Below are 6,869 nucleotides of genomic sequence, written 5' to 3'. Positions count from 1 at the left end.
AGACAGTACACGCTACAGGGGAAGCTAGCACAGCTTGTACAAGGCAAGGTCATGGAAGCCCCATAGACACATCCAAACTCCCTGAGGGACCAAATTACTGGGCTTAGGTCTATGAGGACCGTGGTTCCGGGAAACATCTAGCTCAATTGGCATAACATAGTTTATAAAGAAATGTTCTACATCCTACTTTGGTGAGTAGCGTCTGGGGTCTTAAAAGCCTGTGAGCAGCCATCTGAGATACTCCGCTGGTCTCATCCCTTCAGGAGCAAGGAAGAATGAAGAAAACTAAAGATACAAGGGAAAGATTAGTCTAAAGGACTAATGGATCACAACTACCATGGCATCCACAAGACTGAGTCCTGTACAACTAGATGGTACCTGGCTACCACCACTGACTGCTCTGACAGGGATCCCAACAGAGGGTCCCAGACAGAGCTGGAGACAAATGTAGAACAAAACTCTAACACACACACACAAAAAGACTAGGCTTACTGGCCTGACAGCGACTGAAGAAACCCCAACAGTATGGCCCCCGGACATCCTTTTAGCTCGGTAATGGAGTCACTCCCTAGGTTCAAACTTCAGCCAAAGATTAGCAGGCTCATAAAACAAAATGAAACTAAAGAGGCACACCAGTCCAGGGGCAAGGACTAGAAGACAGCAGGGGACCGGAAAGCTAGTAATAGGGAACCCAAGGTCGAGAAGAGAAAGTGTTGACATGTCATGGGGTTGTTAACCAATGTCATAAAACAATATGTGCACTAACTGTTTAATGAGAAGCTAGTTTGTTCTGTAAACCTTCATCTAAAGTACAGTTGAAAAAAAAAAAAGATATGAAGTAGCTAGAATAGGCAAGTGCACAGAGACCAAAGTTTATTAGTGGTTATCAGGGGCAGGCTGGAGGGAGAAGGAAAGGAGTACTCAAAGCTTAGGAGACACTGAGCTTCAACTAAGAGTGATGGTATAATTTGGGAATAGATAAGGCAGATAGTTAAATGATGAATATAATCAATGTCACTGAAATGGACATGTGAAGATTGTTGAAATGTCGACTGTTTTGTAACATATATATTTACCATAGTAAAAACAAGCAAACAAAACCCTAATCCAATGTATTCATTTGATAAATGGAGAAACTGAGGTTCTGAGAGGAAAGATGATTTTCCAAGGTCATATGGCAAGTAAATGGCAGAGCTGGAGTTGAAAACACGGTGTATTGGTTCCAAGATAGTGGGGTTTGTGCTCCCTGATGCTGAATCCCACTTCTGATCTGAGGACTAATGCTATCAACTTGGTGTGCATCTAGCATGCTAGTCTTTTTTACGCAAATTATCCAGTTTCTTCCACACTTCTTTACAGATTCCAAAACTATTCCACTGGCCTGCATTGGGTCCTGTCTGAGAAGTATGGATCTATGTAAGGGAAGACCCAGGCCAATCATGGATACAAGAATCTGTGACTGCCATTCTGAACAGGCAGAGTTATCTGGTGGAAAGAACTTGCCACTCGAAGTCACAAGACCTGGGTTCTGGGAACAGCTCTGCTTTGAATTTGATGTATGATTTTGGCCAGGTCAGTAAACTTCTCTTGCCTCAAATGTTTTCATTTGCTCACCAGGGATAATAAATGCCTGCCCTGTCTACCTTATATGAATTCTGAGAGAATCAAATGAATTGGCAGCTGTGAAAGACTTTGAAACTTTGAAAAAACTAAACCGCAACAGAGAAGTGTTATTTTGTGCAGCAGGAGAAATGCAGCAGAATATTTTGCTTTTGTTTAATGACAAAGTGACATCCATGCTAATTTGGTGTTACTCATTTCCTGCCAGTGATCCGGTTTTCTCTGACCCTTATTTTTCTTCTACCCCAATACACTCTAGTTTGGAAAAAAACGGTGGTGCAAACATTTAAGTGCTTGGCTGCTAACCAAAAGGTTGGCATTTTGAACCCACCCAGTGGCTTCACAAGAGAAAGACCTGGCAATATGTTTCCAAGAAAACAAAGATTAAAAGCCAAGAAAACCCTATGGGACAGTTCTACTCTATCGCATGGGATCGCAATGAGTTGGAATCGACTCAACGGCAACTAACAACAGCTGTTTATTTAGCACTTATTTGAGTGGCACAAAGAGATTGCTCTCAGCTACTAACCTAATGACTGGTGGTTCAAACCCACCCAGTGGGGCCATGCAAGAAAGGGCTTGGTGATCTGTTTCCATAAAGATTAGCACTAAGAAAACCCTAAAACCCTGTGGAGCTCAATTCTATTCTGTAACACATAGGGTCACCATGAGTCAAAATCGACTCCATGCTAGTGGTTTTATTTTATTTTTTTTAATGCCAGACACTGCTAGGTGCTAGGGATATATGGAAAGATGCCTTCTTGGACTCTGTGCCCAGAGTGGGAAAAAGGCATTAAGATAAAAAAAACAAAAAGTCCTATAGTGAAGGCATTTGTAGGGAAGCACTTTAAGGATTTTAAGGGCAAGCATTCGACCTCACCTTCCCGGAAGTGCTTTCAGCAAAAAATTCCTGAAGACTGAATAGGAATGGTCCAGTGGAAGAAGAGGGGAAGATTAAAAATGCATTGAGGTGTTTGTGCAATGAGGACATTATGAATACTTTGGTTCGAATGAAGTGTTTGGAGATGTGACTGTATACTTAGCAGTAATTATAGAGAAATTTTGTTATTCTAAGGAACTTACACCAGTTGCCAAAAGTGATGGAGAATTCTTTAGTAACTCAAGTTTGATTTCAGCATCCATCCATTTCCTCTTTCCTATCTTATGCCCGATCCCAGCACTGATAATCTAATTCACACTACAGGGTAATGATTGAGAGGTGTTTATTCCAACCCAGGGAATACGTATACAAAGAACAATATAAAAAGCATCCATGCTCCTATCATCCAGAATCAGGGCTTTGAACTGGATCATTCTAGTCTGAACCCCTGCTGAGAATTTGTATTTCCACCCCAGATATACTGCATCTGAATCTACATTTTAACAAGATCCTCAGATAATTCTTATGGATACCTTCCTGCACCTTTTCTTGCACTAAAAAAAAAAAAGTGTTGCCATGGAGTCGATTCTGGCTCATAGCCACCCTATAGGACAGAGTAGAATGACCCCATAGAGTTTCCAGGGACTGGCCGGTCAATTTGAACTGTCGATCTTTTGGTTAGCAGCGGAGTTTTTAACTACTGTGCCACCAGGGCTCCATTCTTGCATTAAAGTAAGGCTAAATAAGAAGCATATGCACCTGCTCCAATTTACCTACAAATTTGACTTAAATAATTAAAGACACAGTTAGGAATGAATCGCTTTCATAACCTGGGGACTGCCTGGAATGAAGTCAAAATCCTCTGTGCTTCCCATGGGTGGTAGAAACTTTTAATCCTAAATCATGTATTATAAATATATGTATATATAAATATATATAAATATATATATAACTGTGCTTTAAATGAAAGTTTACAGTACAAGTTAGTTTCTCATACAAAACTTTATACACACACTGCTATGTGACCCTAGTTACACTCCCTATACCGTGAGAGCACACTCCTCCTTTCCACCCGGGATGTCCTATGTCCATTCAACCAGCTCCTGTCCCTTTCTGCCCTCTCATCTCACCTCCAGACAGGAGCTGCCCATTCAGACTCATGTATTTACTTGAGCTAAGAAGCACACTCTTCACGAGGATCATTTATATCATAGTCCAGTCCAATCTTTGTCTGAAGAGTTGGCTTCAGGAATGGTTTTAGTTTTGGGCTAACAGAGAGTCAGGGGTCCATGTCTTCTGGGGTCCCTCCAGTCTCAGTCAGACCATTAAGTCTGGTTTTTTAACTAGAATTTGAGTTCTGCACCCCACGTTTCTCCTACTCCATCAGGGATTCTCTGTTGTGTTCCCTGTCAGGGCAGTCATTGGTGGTAGCTAGGCACCATCTAGTTCTTCTGGTCTCAGGCTGATGTGGAGTTTCTGGTTTACGTGGCTCTTTCAGTCTCTTGGGCTAATATTTTCCTTGTGTCTTTGGTATTCTGCATTCTCCTTTGCTCCAGGTGGGTTGGGACAAATTGATGCATCTTAGATGGTCACTCGCTAGCTTTTAAGACCCCAGATGCTACTCACCAAAGTGGGATGCAGAACATTTTCTTAATAATCTTTGTCGTGTCAATTGACCTAGGAGTCCCCTGAAGCCATGGTCCCCAGACCCCTGCCCCAGCTACTCTGTCCTTCAGAGTGTTTGGTTGTATTCAGGAAACTTCTTGGTTTTTGGTTTAGTCCAGTTGTGTTGACTTGCCCTGCAGTTTGCGTTGTCTTTCCCTTCACCTAAAATAATTCTTGTGTACTATCTAGTGAATACACCTCTCCCTCCCTCTCCACCCTTGTAGCCATCAAAGAATGCTTTCTTCTGTGTTTAAACCTTTTCTTGTGTTCTTAAAATAGTGGTCTTATACAATATTTGACCTTTTGTGACCGACTGTTTTCACTCAGCATAATGCCTTACAGATTTATCTATGTTATGAGATGTTTCATGGATTCATCATTATTCTTTATTGTTGCATAGTATTCCATTGTGTGGATATACCATAATTTGTTTATCCATTCGTCTGTTGATGGGCACCTAGGTTGTTTCCATCTTTTTGCTATTGCGAACAGTGCTGCAATGAACATGGGTGTGCATGTATCTATTCATGTGACAGCTTTTATTTCTCTAGGATATATTCCAAGGAGCGGGATAGCTGGATCGTATGGCGCTTCTATTTCTAGCTTTTTAAGGAAGCACCAAATCAATTTTGAAAGTGGTCATACCATTTTACATTCCCACCAACAGTGTGTAAGTGTTCCAGTCTCTCCACAGTCTCTCCAGCGTTTATTATTTTGCGTTTTTTAGATTAATGCTAGCCTTGTTGGGGCGAGGTGATATCTCATTGTAGTTTTGATTTGCATTTCTCTACTGGCTAATGATTGTGAGCATTTCTTCATGTGTCTGTTAGCCACCTGAATATCTTCTTTGGCAAAGCACCTATTCATATCCTTTGCCCATTTTTAAATTGAGTTATTTGTCTTTTTGTTGTTGAGGTTTTACAGTATCTTGTAGATTTTAGAGATTAGATGCTGATCAGATTTATTATAGCCAAAATTTTTTTCCCAGTCTGTAGGTTGTCTTTTTACTCTTTTAGTGAAGTCTTTTGAGGAGCATAAGTGTTTGATTTTTAGGAGCTCCCATTTATCTAGTCTCTCTTCTGGTGCTTGTACACTGTTACTTACGGTTCTTGTTGTGTTTATGCCATGTATTAGGGCTCCTTGCGTTGTCCCTAATTTTTCTTCCATGATCTTTATCGTTTTTGATTTTATATTTAAGTCTTTGATCTATTTTGACTTAGTTTTTTGTGCATGGTGTGAGGTATAGGTCTTGTTTAAGTTTTTTGCAGATGGATATTCATTTATGCCAGTACCATTTGTTAAAGAGACCGTCTTTCCCCAGTTAATGGACTTTGGGCTTTTGTCAAATATCAGCTGCTCATAGGTGGATAAATTTATGTCTGGTTTCTCAATTCTGTTCCATTGGTCTATCTATCTGTTGTTGTACCAGTACCAGGCAATTTTGACTACCGTGGTGGTATACTAGTTTCTAAAATCAGGTAATGTGAATCCTCCCACTTTCTTCTTCTTCTTCAGTAATGCTTTACTTACCTGGTGCCTCTTTCCATTCCATATGAAGTTGGTGATTTGTTTCTCCATCTCCTTGAAAAATGTCGTTGGAATTTGGATCAGGATTGCATTGTATCTGTAGATCTCTTTGGGTAGAATTGACATTTTCACAATGTTGAGTCTTCCTATCATGAGCAAGGTATGTTTTTTCACTTATGTAGGTCTCTTTTGGTTTCTTGCAGTAGTGTCTTGTAGTTTTCTTTGTATAGGTCTTTTACATCGCTGGTTAGATTTATTCCTAAGTATTTTATCTTCTTGGAGGCTATTGTAAATGGTACTGATTTTGTGATTTCCTCTTCGAAGTTCTCTTTGTTGGTGTAGAGGAATCCAACTGATTTTTGTCTGTTTATCCAGTATCCTGATACTTTGCTGAAATCTCCTATTAGCTCCAGTAGTTTTCTTTGGGGTTTTCTGTATATAAGATCATAGCATCTTCAAATAGAGATACTTTTACTTCCTCCTTACTAGTTTGAATGCTGTTTATTTCTTTTTCTAGCCTAACTGCTCTGGCTAGGAACTCTAGCACAATGTTGAATAAGAATGGTGATAAAGGCCTGTCCTTGTCTGGTTCCTGTTCTCAAGGGGAATGCTTTCAGGCTCTCTCCATTTAGGATGATGTTGGCTGTTGGCTTTGTATAAATGCCCTTAATTATACTGAGTCATTTCCCTTCTTTTCCTATTTTGCTGAGAGTTTTTATCATGAATTGTTGTTGGACTTTGTCCAATGCTGTTTCCGTATCAATTGGTAAGATCATGTGGTTCTTGTCTTTTGTTTTGTTAATGTGATGGATTACATTGATTGTTTTTCTAGTGTTGAACTATCCCTGCATCCAGGGTATAAATCCCACTTGGTCATGGTGAATTATTTTTTTGATATGTTGTTGAATTCTATTGGCTAGAATTTTGTAGATGATTTTTGCATCTATGTTCATGAGGGATATTGGTCTGTAATTATCTTTTTTTGTGGTATCTTTACCTGGTTTTGGTATCAGGGTTATACTGGCTTCATAGAATGAGTTTGGGAGTATTCCATCTTTTTCTATACTCTGAAATACCTTTAGTAGTAGTGACATTAACTCTTCTCTGAAAGTTTGGTAGAATTCTCCAGTGTAACTGTCTGAGCCATGGCTTTTTTTTTGTTGGGAGGTTTTTTTTT

This window comes from Trichechus manatus, unplaced genomic scaffold (assembly GCF_000243295.1).
Source record: "Trichechus manatus latirostris isolate Lorelei unplaced genomic scaffold, TriManLat1.0 scaffold00023, whole genome shotgun sequence".
Taxonomy (NCBI): domain Eukaryota; kingdom Metazoa; phylum Chordata; class Mammalia; order Sirenia; family Trichechidae; genus Trichechus; species Trichechus manatus.
This window is presented reverse-complemented; position numbering follows the sequence as displayed.